The following is a 15396-nucleotide window of genomic DNA, read 5'->3' as shown; positions in this document are numbered from 1 at the left end:
TATTCACTTGCCTTCTCAGCCTTTCTCTCCCAGATAGAACCCAAAAACATCAAGGAAGCCTTGAAAGATGCAGATTGGATTACAGCCATGCAAGACGAGCTGCATCAGTTTGAGAGAAACAATGTGTGGCACCTGGTACCTAGACCCCCAGATCGAACCATTATAGGAACCAGGTGGAAATTCAGAAACAAGCTCGATGAACATGGAATTACCACAAGGAACAAGACCAGGCTAGTGGTCCAAGGATACAATCATGAGGAAGGGATTGACTATGATGAAACGTTTGCTCCGGTGGCTCGCATGGAAGCTATCAGAATTCTAATCGCTTTTGCATCTCATATGGAATTCACCCTGTTCCAAATGGATGTCAAGAGTGCATTTTTGAATGGACTCCTTAAGGAAGAAGTCTATGTGAAGCAACCCCCAGGGTTTGAATGTCATGAGCACCCTGAATATGTGTTCAAACTAGACAAAGCTCTGTATGGGCTAAAGCAGGCTCCTCGAGCTTGGTATGAAAGACTGTCAAAGTTCCTCTTAGAAAATGGTTTTAAAAGAGGAAAATTGACAACACTCTTTTCTTAAAGAAACGAGGAAGGAACCTGCTCATTGTTCAGGTTTATGTTGATGATATCATTTTTGGGGCAACAACTGACTCTCTGTGTGAAGAATTTGCAAAACTTATGGGAAGTGAATTTGAAATGAGCATGATGGGAGAATTAAACTTCTTCTTGGTTCTTCAAGTAAAACAGTCCCCAAAGGGTACTCCCATTTGTCAGCAAAAATACATCAGGGAACTTTTGAAGAGGTTTGACATGGAAGCGTCAAAGGTGATAGACACTCCCATTGCAACTTCCACTCGACTGGACATGGATGAAACTGGATCTCATGTGAATCAAACAATGTGTAGAGGCATCATTGGGTCTCTCCTCTATCTCACTGCCGGTCGACCTAATATTGTTTTCAGCGCGGGGCTGTGTGCAAGGTTTCAATCAAATCCCAAGGAATCTCACTTGAAGGCTGCCAAAAGAATACTGAGATATCTCAAAGGAACGCAGGACCTGGTGCTGTATTATCCATCAGGTGATAGTTTTAATCTGATTCGGTATGCTGATGCAGATTATGCAGGTTATCTTGTGGACAGAAAAAGCACTTCTGGAATGGCTCACTTCTTAGGTTCATATCTTATCTCTTGGGGTACAAGGAAGCAAAATTCAGTGGCTCTTTCAACAGCTGAAGCTGAATGTGTAGCTGCAGCATCCTGCTGTGCTCAGCTTCTATAGATCAAGCAGCAACTGGAGGATTTTGGGGTACTCACTGAGAGTGTGCCCCTCCTATGTGACAGCACTAGTGCACTCAACATGGCCAAGAATCCAGTTCAACATAAAAGGACAAAACATATTGATGTGAGGCATCATTTTCTGAGAGATAATGTGGAGAAAGGGTTGATATGTATGAAGTTCTGCACCATAGAAGATCAGATTGCAGACATTTTCACCAAAGCACTAAGTAGGGAACAGTTTGAAAGAAACAGAGTAAAGCTGGGACTGTTGAAGCCAAATTAAGAACCTAATTCCTCTTTGGCTGGCTCGTATCCTTAAGAAATAACTGGCTCAAAGTGTTTTCTGGCCCTGTCTAACTCACTTAAATACCGTTGCAGGTAAACACGCATGATGAGCATAGAAGCGATAGATGCAGTGCATGACTGATAAAAGAGGATTGTTCTTTTCAAAAAAAAATTCAAGAACCAGGTTCTTGTACTAAAGGTTAGTATCTCTGTGCATCCTTTTAATACACATCTTAAAAAGGGTATAAAATACAACTTCCATGTCATCAACTTTTCAGATCTTGCTGTCACGTCCCTTCAATTCAAAACGTTCCATCTCCCTCTGAAACATCGCAATTCTCCACGCCCAACCGCCGTTTCAGAACTGGTGCCTATTCCTCTCCCTTCATAATTATCCTCTCCTTTTAAAAACCCTCTCTTCTGCTCTTCTTAACCATAAGTCCTACTCTAGAATCACCCAAAAGGGAAGGATCGTCACACCACTTCTTTCAATGGCTGAGAAAACTTCCGATCTCTCTGCCTCAGCTGTGACTATCACTGACCCATCTACGGAACCTCTCATTTTCACTGAGCCTTCGTCACCCTCTAACACTCCTGCTGCTGCAGTCACACCTTCCCCAGTTTCCCAATCTCTTCCCAACTCAGAAACCCTTGAAACTACTGCTCCGTTCTCCCCATCGTCTGTTGTTCCCACCAGTCAAACCCTAAGTGGAGAACAAGGTCACAATACTGAGTTCACAGAGGGTTCTGCCGTCGTTGCCGCCGATTCCATGGTTGTGGAAGCACCGGTTGAAGAAGAGAAGGATGTCGTAACTGTGTTTGTAGTATCCGCTGATGGGATATTGCATGAAATTACTTCCCAGAAAAATGAGTCACTCAGTGTGGGGGAAGAAGGGGCCATTATGGCTGTTGAAAGGGATGCAGTAGCAGATACTACTGGGGCACCACATGAGGAACCTGATTCCTCTCCGGAGGACCCAGGTCAGGGCTCTCATCCCCAGGACAGTGTTGTTCCTGCATTCGATGTTGTGCCCCTGGAAATTCAAGCACCTGAAATGCGATCTAGTGATGAAGAAGACCCGGACAACGTGGACCTTCAGGCATTCATATGTAAGCAAAGGGTTGTCTCCACCCCTGAGTCTGAAATCAAGCGACCTACTACCAGGCTTCAAGTCAAAGTGGCCTACGACTCTGCTCTCCAAAAGAGCAAGAAGAGTAGTAAGAAGAAAAGAAGAAAGTTGGTGAAGGATGGTGTACCTGTTAGTGATGAGACTATCCCTGTAGTCGAGAAGAAGAAGGAACTCCTGAGGAACCTGGTAACCTTGTTAGGCGGTCCTCGAAAAAGGCAGAGCCTGTCTCAATGGAGAAAGGGTCAACATCTAAGTCCAAGATGAAGGAGGTAGTGAGTGATGAGGATGTACTAGTGAAATCCAAGGGAAAAGGCAAAATCAGTGGAGAAAAGCTTAGGAAACGCAAGTCTGAAACTATTGAAGAACCTAGTTCTGTGAAGAAAATGAGAAGTGAAGTAAGCCTTGGCTCTGAGCGTCTGAGGCATCAAAAGGTTCTGCTGGGTCGTACGTTTGACCCCGCAATCTCTGAGATAGCCTGAATGTGCCAAATTCTGGAAATGGTCGAGTTTCAACAATGGGTGCATCTTTTTCACATTGATGCACCTAAAGTGTATGAGGAGGAGGTACAAAGTTTNTTTTCATATTGTTTTCATTGGTGTACTGATTTTTATACTACTGGGTTCAAGTTGCTGTATATATAGATTACTTTGTGCTTATTCAGGATTTCTTATTCTCAGCCTTTATTTATGTTTATTGCTCACTGAGTTGGAGTAATCACTTTACTCCCTGCACCCCGTGTGCAGATCCAGGTACACCTGAGGCTGTGTGAGGATTTCTCTGCCTAGCATCATATGTGGGAGTTTCAAAGTAGCTGCATGTGACGTTCGCAGTCCTGATCCTCCTTCTATCTTATTTACCTTATTTCCGCGTTTCTAGAGAACGATATGTAGTAGGTTGATACTCTTGTATTAGAGGCTCAGACTCGTGACACCGGATTCTTCGGGCTGTGTAGTAGTATTGATATTTGGGATTTCCGCATGTTTTAACTCTATTTCAGAATTTCAGTACTATGACTTAGTAATTTATCTGTGTTAATTAATTCATGAACTGGATAAAAATTGTTAAGGTTATTGAATTGGTCGGGCTTGCCTAGTAGTGTGTTGGGCGCCATCACGACCGGGGTTGGGGTCGTGACAAGTTGGTATCAGAGCCTAGGTTACTTGGTCTCGCGAGTCATGAGCCGGTTTAGTAGAGTCTCGTGGATCGGTACGGAGACGTCTGTACTTATCCTCGAGAGGCTGCAGAACCTTTAGGAAAACTTAACATTCTTGAATTCTTATCGTGCGTACTTGATTCAGCTTGAAAAGAAACTCTTGAAATTCCTTCCACGTGTTCGTACGCGCGCATGAGCGCTCAGTATCAGATGTGCCTTGATGGCTTGTGATTCCCCGATCGAGGGGCGAGATGTAATCTCTGTGAGTTTATGTTGGGCCAGTCTGGAGGACTTGAGGCCGGATCTTTTCCTATGGCTTGAGCACCGAGGTGCTGATTGTGTGAGCAAGTGTTTCGAGCTTATATGTTCGGCATTGCCCCTATTAGTGGGAGTGACGGCTGGTTAGCTACGTGGTGAGTATGTTAGTGCTGCAAGGTGCATCTATGTGACTTGGAGGTGATGAGGAAGACCTACTAGATGATAGAAGAACTATTAGGTGTTTGAATTCTATTGCGATTTGAGGTATAGCCCGAGTTATGGGCGCGTGAAGAATCTTTTCATGTTTCCAGTTGAGAGTGAAGTAAAAAATTTTATGTTGCGGTATGAGTTCAGACTCAGGAAGACTAAGCGACTGCGTACAGTTTAGGACGGTGGAAGGTATACAGAAATGACAGTTGGAGGCAAAGCAGGTGGGTCATCTCCTGCGGAGTGTTCTAAAGTTGTGTGATCCTTATGTTATTATTAGAAGATCTCATTTACAAGTGAAGAAAATGTGTTGACATCTAAATTGGATCGCCTAGAGAGTGGGCTTAACTATTGTGTGAGTGAATGCGAGATTTGCAAAAGAGTTAAAAAAAAATTCTAGATTATTTGTGTTTCCACAAGCTTATGAAGATTGAGTTTAATCTCACTATGTTATTAAGGCAACAATGGAGTATGTGCGTTATGAGTTGTTGGGAGTGTTTTGATTTGTGGCTTCGAGCCAAGTTGGGGAGGTTGCTATTGATTAGCTAATTGTACGGTTATGTGCTATGTTGGTTCCGGTTTGAGGCATGCTGGCGAATCAGTTCTGGTTGCGAAAATTGAGCCGAGGATGGCACGAGTGAAGCAAAATTTTGACAAAGGTTATATGGTGCTTCGTAGATGTGTGAGAATCACAGGATGTCTTAAGCTATTGTTGGTAAAGAATGCTCGGTGCATGGAGCAGGAAGATGTTTGTTTGTATTGGGATGAGGTCATATTCTGCGGTGTCAGAGTGCTAATGAGGCACGGGCGGTTATGTTCGTTTGATCAGGTGAATTGCAGTTTGAATAAGAAGTAAATGACTCTCGAGAATGGTTTTAATGTGTTCAAGATTCTACATGTAACAATCAGGTGTCTTAAGGTTGTGTATGTGGTTAGAGACTGTGTTTTCATTGGAAAAGGGTCAAGACTTGTGGTATTTTTATGTTAATTATGGGATTCTATGTATCAGTATCTGGAAAGTAAAGGTAACGGATTTAGATTCGCAGGAAGTTCTTCAGAGTAAAGTATTTTGGAATGTGGTGTTTCTGGGAATATTTGAGATAGGATTCAATGGCTTATGGGTCTTAGACAGTGTGGTCTTATGCTTGGGTCTCGTGTGGTAAGCCTGGGTTGAGGCATTGTGGTGCTACAGCAAGAGGGAATATCAAGTTGTGATGGATCAGAAGGGAAATTAGATGGATGGAATAGCTTGATAGTAGACCGAATCGGTATGGTGAGGATATGGTTAATTCTTTGTATGTGTTCGAGGTAATTAGCTCTTACAGGTATTTTGCAGCAATGCTCATGGGCTTTGATGGCTTGCTTAGCTTGGTCTAGTTAGAAGGATTCAGTCCTGGCAGTTTAATTTGTGCAAACGGAATTGGGAGAGTTCTTGTTGATTTCTACTGTGGCTGGAGAGGTGCTTTTTCTACGAATATGAGAGGTATGGGATGTGTAATGATTTTTCTTCTAGATGAGATCAATGGAAGTTCTTGACTAGTTGAGTGCGTAGATGTCTGTGGCTCGGAAGGGAGACAAAAGTTTTCCTGCTATCCTTGGATGGTATGGTATATGCGGTATGTTGTGGAGGATCGATATTTGCGTGTACGAGGTTTCAGTTCAGTTCTGAAAAGAAGTTCATAAAACTCTTAGGCAACGGGTAGCCTCAGATAATCAAAGAAATGGTGCTGCTAATTGGAAGCGATTTGACGAGAGTATGTGTCTCAAAAAAAAGGGTAATGTGATTAAACTGATGATATTTCGGTAGTATTGCGGCATTTTCTTGTTGGATCAACTGGTGGTATTCGGGTTTGCTTGGTGGCACAGGAAATTTTAAAGTATCTATCGTGGAGTGATGGGGTATTTAAGGTGTGGTATGCGTTCGGACGGCAAAATTGGGATCGGGTATGATAATTCGTGTGCTATATGGAGTTGGAGACTGGGAATTCTCATGTACAGGCTATGTCGTGGTTGTGGATCGTGTGTATTCGGCACCGTTTAGCGGCAATCGGGATTTGGAGGCTCGACTGGATCTTTATTTGCTGGTATGTTAGATTTTGGATGTGANAAAGCAAAGGCAGAAAAAGGAAGAGGGGTTGTTGATCGCTGCTATTGCGGCATAGGATTTTGGATGGAGGTTTGCTTTTCTCCATTAGGTTTTGGTGCTAGAATGGAGTATTAATGTGCCATTTTTTTTCTTTTTTTAACTTTTTTGGCATTTCATGAATTAAGAACAACATATTGGTAGGTTTCATGATATGCTAAAATTGGCATTGGAAAGAACTTTATTCTTTTTTCCTCTTCTTTTTCTTTTGATTAAGAAATAATTCTAATTCTCATTTTGTATATCAATATATCTCTAGCAAAAATATATTTGTGTATATCCACAAGAAACTATGTGTTATAGACTGAAATATACAAAGAACAAAGAATATCTTTTATTTACATTTTGATATGCAAAAAAAATTGATATACATTTTGATATACACTAAGAATAAAATAAACTTGTAATATATATTTGGTATACACATTATTTGATGTGTTGTACACTGTGATATATAAATAATACAATTATTTTCGTTATGATATACATTGATATTGTGACGACCCGACCCGTCGTCTCGTGAGAACCGCTCCATTTCCCCCATTTCCTGCTTCGTTATGCTTCATTATCAGTGTCTTGTGTGAACGAGTTGAATTAGGTTGATTTTTGGAAGGAAATGAGACACTTTGTCTCTTTAAGGAAGGCTTGTTTTGGAAAAGTCAACCGGATGTTGACCTATGAGTTAGAGGGCTCGGATGTGGATTCCGACGATTCGGTTAGCTCGGGGGATGATTTGTGACTTAGGAGTGTGATCGGAAGTAATTTTGGAGGTCCGGTGTAGAATTAGGCTTGAATTGGCGAAGTTAGTATTTTGGCGAATTCCGGTTGATAGGTGAGATTTTGATCCGAGGGTCGGAATGGAATTTCGAGAATTGCTGTAGCTTCGTTAGGTAATTTGGGATGTGTGTGCAAAATTTCAGGTTATTCGGAGGTGATTTGGTTGAGTTTTTGATCAAATGCGTGTTTCAGAAGTTTTAGAAAAACTTAGGCTTGAATCCGATGTAAATTTGGTGTTTTGATGTTAGTTTTGGTGTTTTGAGAGTGCAACTAAGTTTGAATGATCATATGTGACGTGTTAGTATGTTCGTATGCGGTCCCGAGGAGCTCGGGTGAGTTTCGGATAGGTTTGGGCTGCGTTGTGCTCGTTTTTCTTATGCTTCGACGTCGTTTCTTCAAGCATAAATGATATCATATTGAACAAATGAGCTCCGATTACTGTTTTGAATGAAGCATTAGATCCGTATCGTAATTACGGACCCGTAGCAAAAAGAATCGTCGAATTTGGACATCGTATGAGGATTTTATGATCATTTTACCAAGGTTGCCCAGATTTTCAGGTTAATGACGAAATTGCCCCTGACGGCGTATTAAAAACCTGCACTATTTGCAAATCTTAAAACCTACATATCTCCTTCATTATAAGGTCAAATTGAGTGATTCAAAAGCCTAAATTCATTAGAATTTCACAAGGAATCCATTGGGAGCAGTAAAACGCGTGAATAGTATACCTATAATGAGCAGGTCGAGTTTTCTTCCAATTTTTTAGCGGGAAGAAGCTTTTGAGGCGATTTTTAAGAGAGAAAATCAGTGGGTATCACAGAGGTAAGTGATTTGATTATTAAAACTCATTTATGGGTGATTATATACCATAATCCCAGCCTTTAATTCATGAAAAACAGTAGAAAAATAGGATTTTGGGGCCTGAGATTATGAGACCTTTAGGGGTCGATTTGAGGGGTCAAACGGACTCCGATTTTGGTGTTCTTTATATGTACGGAATCGGGAGAAGATGAAGAACACTTTTCTGTAAAAATTTCTGAGTTTCAAGAAGTGGTCCCCGGGCTCGGGTTTTGTCAATTTCGGGATTATTGATATTTTTCGATTATTTTCGATTGGGTATTGATGCTATAGCATAATGTGACGTACTCGTTGTGGTTTTGGTCAGATTCGACGCGCGAGGAGGTCGATTTGAGAGGCAAGGGCATAGCGAGCTAGGATTTTGGCTGGCTTGAGGTGAGTAATAGATGTAAATGTTGTTCTGAGGGTTTGAAACCCCGTGTTTGCACATCGTAGTGCTATATTGAGGTGACTTGCACGCCGGATAGCGAGCGTGGGGTAGAGCACCATTGGGGATTGTGACTTGATCCGTCCCGGTAGATGAATATACTGCGTATTTGACTGAAATTCACTTATTACCATTTTAATTGAGCTAATTGCTATGTTTGGGCTTCGTGCCAATTGATTGAATCCTTCAGGGATTATTATTATCGGTTTCTTATCATTTTTACATATCATTGAACTCAGTCCTAGTGTTTAATACTGTTTTGCAAACTCAGCCACCTTTTCTCAAACTAGAAACTTAATTAATTTTTTTAAATGAAGTTTGGGCTGAATATTTCTATATTATTGTGCCCGAGAGGCATATGTGATTTTGGACTGAGTATGGGATCGGGCTGCACGCCGCAGCGGTATGATATTGATATTGATATGAGGCCGAGGGCCTAGTTGATGCCACGAGATGGCTTATTATTGCGCTTGGGCCGTAAGGGGCCCCTCCCGGAGTCTGCACACCCCCAGTGAGCGCCGTCGACGATAAATAAATGGAGCGGGTTGCACGCCGCAGTGGGTACTGGAGAGTACCGGTCTATGTGATGCATTGCATATTTGATTGTCATTTACTTATTTATCTGTTGTGGTATTTTCATAATTATTTTCATTGGTGTACTGATTTTATACTACTGGGTTCAAGTTGCTGTATATATAGAATTACTTTGTGCCTATTCATGATTTCTTATTCTCGGCCTTTATTTATGTTTATTACTCACTGAGTTGGAGTACTCACTTTACTCCCTGCACCCTTGTGCAGATCCAGGTACACCTGAGGCTGTGTGAGGATTTCTCTGCCTAGCATCATATCTGGGAGTTTCAAGGTAGCTGCATGTGACGTTCGCAGTCCTGATCTTCCTTCTATCTTATTTACCTTATTTCCACGTTTCTAGAGAACGATATGTAGTAGGTTGATACTCATGTATTAGAGGCTCAAACTCGTGACACCGGATTCTTCGGGTTGTGTAGTAGTATTGATATTTGGGATTTTCGTATGTTTTAACTTTTTTCCAAATTTCAGTACTATGACTTAGTAATTTATCTGTGTTAATTAAGTCATGAACTGGATAAAAATGATTAAGGTTATTAAATTGGTCGGGCTTGCTTAGCAGTGTGTTGGGCGCCATCACGACCGGGGTTGGGGTCGTGACAGATATAGAGATAAAAATACATTTTAAATAATTCTATTATCATTTTATATTTTAGATAATAAAGAAGGAAAATAAAATTTTAATTTATATTTTTATTTATAAAAAAAAGAAGAAAAATAAAGTTGTGATATACATATTATTGTTGTGATATACATTTATGGGCTATTTGGTGCCAATATCTATAAGGAATTTTTACATTCCTATGCCATATAGGAAACTATATTACCCTCAATGTTTAATGTTTGATATAATTACATTTAGTATACCTAATTACCAATTCTATACCATAATATGTTTTAACTGTACATTAATTGTACCTTATATTACTCCTAAATTTATGGTACCGTATATTCCTCCAAATCCCCATCCTCCCACGTTTCTCTCTCCCAACCCCACACCCTCACCCACGTATCACCACACACCCAGAAACCAGAAAAACCAGAAAAACAATTGAAACTCTCTGCTAAATCTAGAAAAACAATTGAAACCCTCTACCATTAACGTCCAAAATCAAGGTTTTTTCTTCTACAACCAGTCAAAATTGAAGTCAAATCTTCAAAGTTTCATACACAGCAATAACTTTTGATGGTTATGATTTCGGGTTCCTTCAGTAATATAAGAGGAAAGGAAAAGAGAGAAGCAATTCCACCATTGACAGCCATTAAAAAGCTTTGAAGCTTTGAATTCAAATTTGGGTTTTCAAAAATCATTATTTGTTTGAATTGGGTGTTGTTGTAAATAATTGGGAATATGGTTTGGAGTTTATATCTCAATTTTGAGGGGTTTTGGTGAAGATTAGACTTGGTTTTGGCTGAATTTCAGATTGAAATTCGAAGAAGAAGAAGACGTATATTGCAGAAATTGTAGAAAAATTATAGAAAAATTGTAGACTGTTGTTTATTTATTTTTGAGCTTTGTGTTTTTGTGTTAAAAGTTTTGATGGGAGCTTGTTATTCCACTTCGTCTGTTTTGGAGCTAACTTGTGTAGAGGAGAAGATGTTTTTTTAAGTTATATATATTGCTAAAACTTTAAATTCACGAAAGTATGGTTGTATTGTATTTAAAAAGGCGTGAATTTGTAGAATAGGTTGAATGTGAGGAATGAGTCAAATAAGACTCACAATGGCTTATTTTTTACATTTAATCTACAACAAAACTACATATCATTTGAAAAATTAATATGAAAATACAGAATTTCAATGTTTCTACAAATTATCTACAAAATTTCTTAAGAAGATCTATCCCTTTATCATGTTTTTTTGGATTCCATATTTAGCATAGCAGTTTCGTAAGGAGTAACAAGAGCATATAGGAGAATCACAGAATTGTAGCATAATCGGGATTTTCGACATAATTGCATTTTTTGCAGAAGATTTGTAGAAGTTTTAGTCGTTTTTGATTTATGAAAACAGAAAACAAAGTATCTACAATCAGAATACAAATAATCTACAATTTATCGACAAAATATCTACAAACTGGGTACATTGAATTTTAATATCCCAATTCCCATTCAATTGTAGCATAATTGGGATTTTTGACATAATTGCGCTTTTTGCAGAAGATTTATAGAAGTTTTAGTCGTTTTTGATTTGTGAAAACAAAAAACAAAGCATCTACAATCAGAATACAAATAATCTATAATTTATCTACAACATATCTATAAACTGGGTACATTGAATTTTAATATCCCAATTCCCATTCAATTGTAGCATAATTGGGATTTTTGACATAATTGCGTTTTTTCAGAAGATTTGTAGAAGTTTTAGTCGTTTTTTTATTTGTGAAAACAGAAAATAAAGCATCTACAATCAGAATACAAATAATCTACAATTTATCTACAAAATATCTACAAACTAGGTACATATTTGGACTCAACATGCTTCCCCTGAAATGTATGTTTCACATTTTTGATACATATTTTTGTCCAAAACAGTACTAAATCATCCACTTAAATACAATTTTTATACAATGTTGTTCAGCTTTCATACAATAAGTAAATGAATAAAAGAAAAATAAATAAACAATAGTCTACAATTGTTCTTCAATTTTTCTACAATTTCTGCAATATACGTCTTCTTCTTCTTCTTCTTCTTCTTCTTCTTCGAGTTTCAATCTGAAATTCAGTCAAAACCAAGTCTAATCTTCACCAAAACCCCTCAAAATTGAGATATAAACTCCAAACCATATTCCCAATTATTTTCAACAACACCCAATCCAAACAAATAATGATTTTTGAAAGCCCAAATTTGAATTCAAAGCTTTCAAGCTTTTTAATGGTTGTCAATGGTGGAATTGCTGCTCACTTTTCCTTTGCTTTGTATTACTGAAATTTGGACATAATTGCGTTTGATGTAGAAGAACTGTAGAAGATTTAGTTGTTTTTGATTTGTGAATTGTAGAAGAATAATCAATTCGTTTTTGAATTGTAGAAGAATAATCAATTCATTTTTGAATTGTAGAAGAATAATTGCGTTTGATGTAGAGACGCTAAATTTGAAACGAAACTGACGAAGAAGATTAATATGCGTGTTTGCGTTTGGAAGATCTAGAAGAATATTTAATCCCCCAATTTTAGCGCCTAAATAAGGAAGCCTACAGCTACAATGATTCCTTATTTAATGCATGGTCTATATTTTGTAGAAATACTATTAGCATGAAGAGTAATATGCAAACTATGAACATATTTGGTAATATAGTTTCCTATATGGTATAGGAACGAAAATTTCTCTATCTATAACTAGGGCTATTTTATGCCAATTGTGTGAGTACATTGTCACACCATGCCAAAACCCCTTTATATTTTTATATGGGATTTTTTCTTATCTATACCATATATGAAACCTTATTACCAAAAATGTGCATAATTCCTAAATTACCCGTCCAGTCCACATTATTTCTACAGTTTTTGTACCAATCATTAAAAGCTAATTAATAGCAGTTGTATCTTCCTATTTATGCGAGCTAAATTTTAGGAGAAGAATATTCTGAACAGCTTTGGCGTGAATATTCTGAACAGATTTAGGAGAAGAATATTGAAACGGAAAGGAGATTTCTGTTCTTCATCTTCATCTTCATCTGTTCTTCCATATATTTTCCACCATTGATAGCCATTAAAAAGCTTGAAAGCTTTGAATTCAAATTTGGGTTTTCAAAAATCATTATTTGTTTGGATTGGGTGTTGTTGTAAATAATTCGGAATATGTTTAGGAGTTTATATCTCAATTTTGAGGGGTTTTGGTGAAGATTAGACTTGGTTTTGACTGAATTTCAGATTGAAACTCGAAGAAGAAGAAGAAGAAGAAGAAGAAGAAGAAGAAGAAGAAGAAGAAGAAGAAGACGACATATTTCCAGAAATTGTAGATAAATTGTAGTTAAGTTGTAGAATTATAGATAAATTGTAGATTGGGAAGACTAAAACTTCTACAAATCTTCTACAATTATGTCAAAAATGCCAATTATGCTACAATTGAAATGGGAATTGGGATATTAAAATTCAATGTATCCATTTTGTAGATATCTTGTAGATAAATTGTAGATTATTTGTATTCTGATTGTAGATGCATTGTTTTCTGTTTTCACAAATCCAAAACGACTAAAGCTTCTACAAAATCTTCTACAATTATGTCAAAAATGCCAATTATGCTACAATTGAAATGGGAATTGGGATATTAAAATTCAATGTATCCATTTTGTAGATATCTTGTAGATAAATTGTAGATTATTTGTATTCTGATTGTAGATGCATTGTTTTCTGTTTTCACAAATCCAAAACGACTAAAGCTTCTACAAAATCTTCTGGAAAAAACAGTCTACAATTTATCTACAATTTTTTTAATTTTTCTACAATTTATCTACAATTTCTGGAAATATGTCTTCTTCTTCTTCGAGTTTCAATCGACTGTGTTAACCAGTAACCTTCAGCCACTGCCCAAAAAAAAATCAAAAAAAGAGGTCAATGAAAATAACGATATATTGATGTTTTGTATGTGTAAATAAAGAATTGGTAAATAAGAACTAATCTGAAGATACGGTCGCTAAGTTAAGGTTTTTTGGGGAAGTAAATGAGAACTAATCTGAAGATTATTGATGCTACTGTCCATCTCCAAAAGGGGGGGGAGGGGGGGTTGGGGGAGAGACGGGTAAAGGTAAATGTGGGAAGATACGGTCCTAAATTAGCGCCTAATATAAATGCACCCTTAATTATAACCCTAATTTAAATTATGGTATATAAATGGTAATTTGGTATGCTGAAATGTAATTAACACAAACCTTAAACATTGAGGGTAATAAGGTTTCATATATGGTATAGGAAGGTAAAAATCCCTTTTTATATTTTTTTAGTTTTTCTTAGCCCAAAATTAAGACCCAACAAGACATGGACCCAACCCAATTTTTTAATTTAAAGCCCAATACCCTTTAAACCCACTAAAAAGCCCTATTTCCCAAACCTAGAGGGGACACGACCAGCCGCTGCTCCACGACCTCACACCAAACTACCCTCATCTCCTAACTCACTCTCAACCAGATCAAACGCCGACCTCCAGCCCTTCCAACTAGGGCTGCTTATCGGGCGGATTGGGCGGTTATCTACTCTTAACGGTTTGGCTTATCGGTTATTGGCTTTTAAATGTATTAATCCGCTAGCCACCCGATAAGATATGGGGCGGATTGGTATCGGTCTAGCTCTTATCGGGCGGTTATCGGCTGGTTTATCGGCCTGATTTAATATATATTGCGTGCATTAATTGTTTGCTAACAGCCTAGCATACAAATTCAAAAATCAAAACTTTATGTCCAATCACCTCATTCTTGAACTTCCAGTGACATAGCTAAGGCATGAATACATGCTAAAGAACGCGTTCATGAAGTTGGATTGAGCCATTGCCCCTATTGAAATCATGCTCACTACTGCAACTAAAGCCATGTAAATTTTGATCCCTCTCGATCCCATCTTTTATCTTGTGACAGATATGTTTATAACCAATTTTCCCGCACAACAACTAAGGGAAAACAAAGAAAAAAATAGACTAGTTGCTTTGCTTCTTTGGTGGAGTGGGGGGCTGAAGATTTATACATTTTGCTAGGGAGTGATTATTTGTCTTCTGATTACAGAAGGGAATACATTGGTTAACTAATAAAGATTCATGAGCTAAGATTTTTAATAACGTGTCATTAATCCGTATAGCATAAGCATTGGATGATGATCTAACTCCTAGTAATAGAGTAGATACCTTTGTTGACTTTGATGGATTATTCAGAAATAAATTATGTGTGTGTGTGTGTGTGTGTATATATATATATATATATTCTTAACGGGTTAACGGATTATCCGTTAAGAAAATTGAATAATCCGCCCCCAAACCGATAAGCCGTTAATAAAAAAAATTCAATCCGTTCCCCGTCTGTTAAACAGTTAACCCGATACCAATAAGCCATTAAGCTTCGGTTTAGGTTCGGTTTTCGGTTTCGGATCGGTTTTGAACACCCCTACTTCCAACGACCCCTCCTCTCCAAAACACAGCAGAACCACCAGCCCGCCAGAAACCAGCCAACTATTCTTCTCGAAAAAAATCACGCGCACACACGCAAAACAGTTTAACCTGAGGTTGGTTTGAGGTCGTCACCGTCCGTTCGAGGTTCCGTCGCCGGTTCGGAATTCCGATCAGTAGTTCGTGTCATTTGTT

This window comes from Nicotiana attenuata, chromosome 2, assembly GCF_001879085.1.
Source record: "Nicotiana attenuata strain UT chromosome 2, NIATTr2, whole genome shotgun sequence".
Taxonomy (NCBI): domain Eukaryota; kingdom Viridiplantae; phylum Streptophyta; class Magnoliopsida; order Solanales; family Solanaceae; genus Nicotiana; species Nicotiana attenuata.
The sequence above is the reverse complement of the archived record's forward strand: the minus strand, read 5'-3'. Positions refer to the sequence as shown.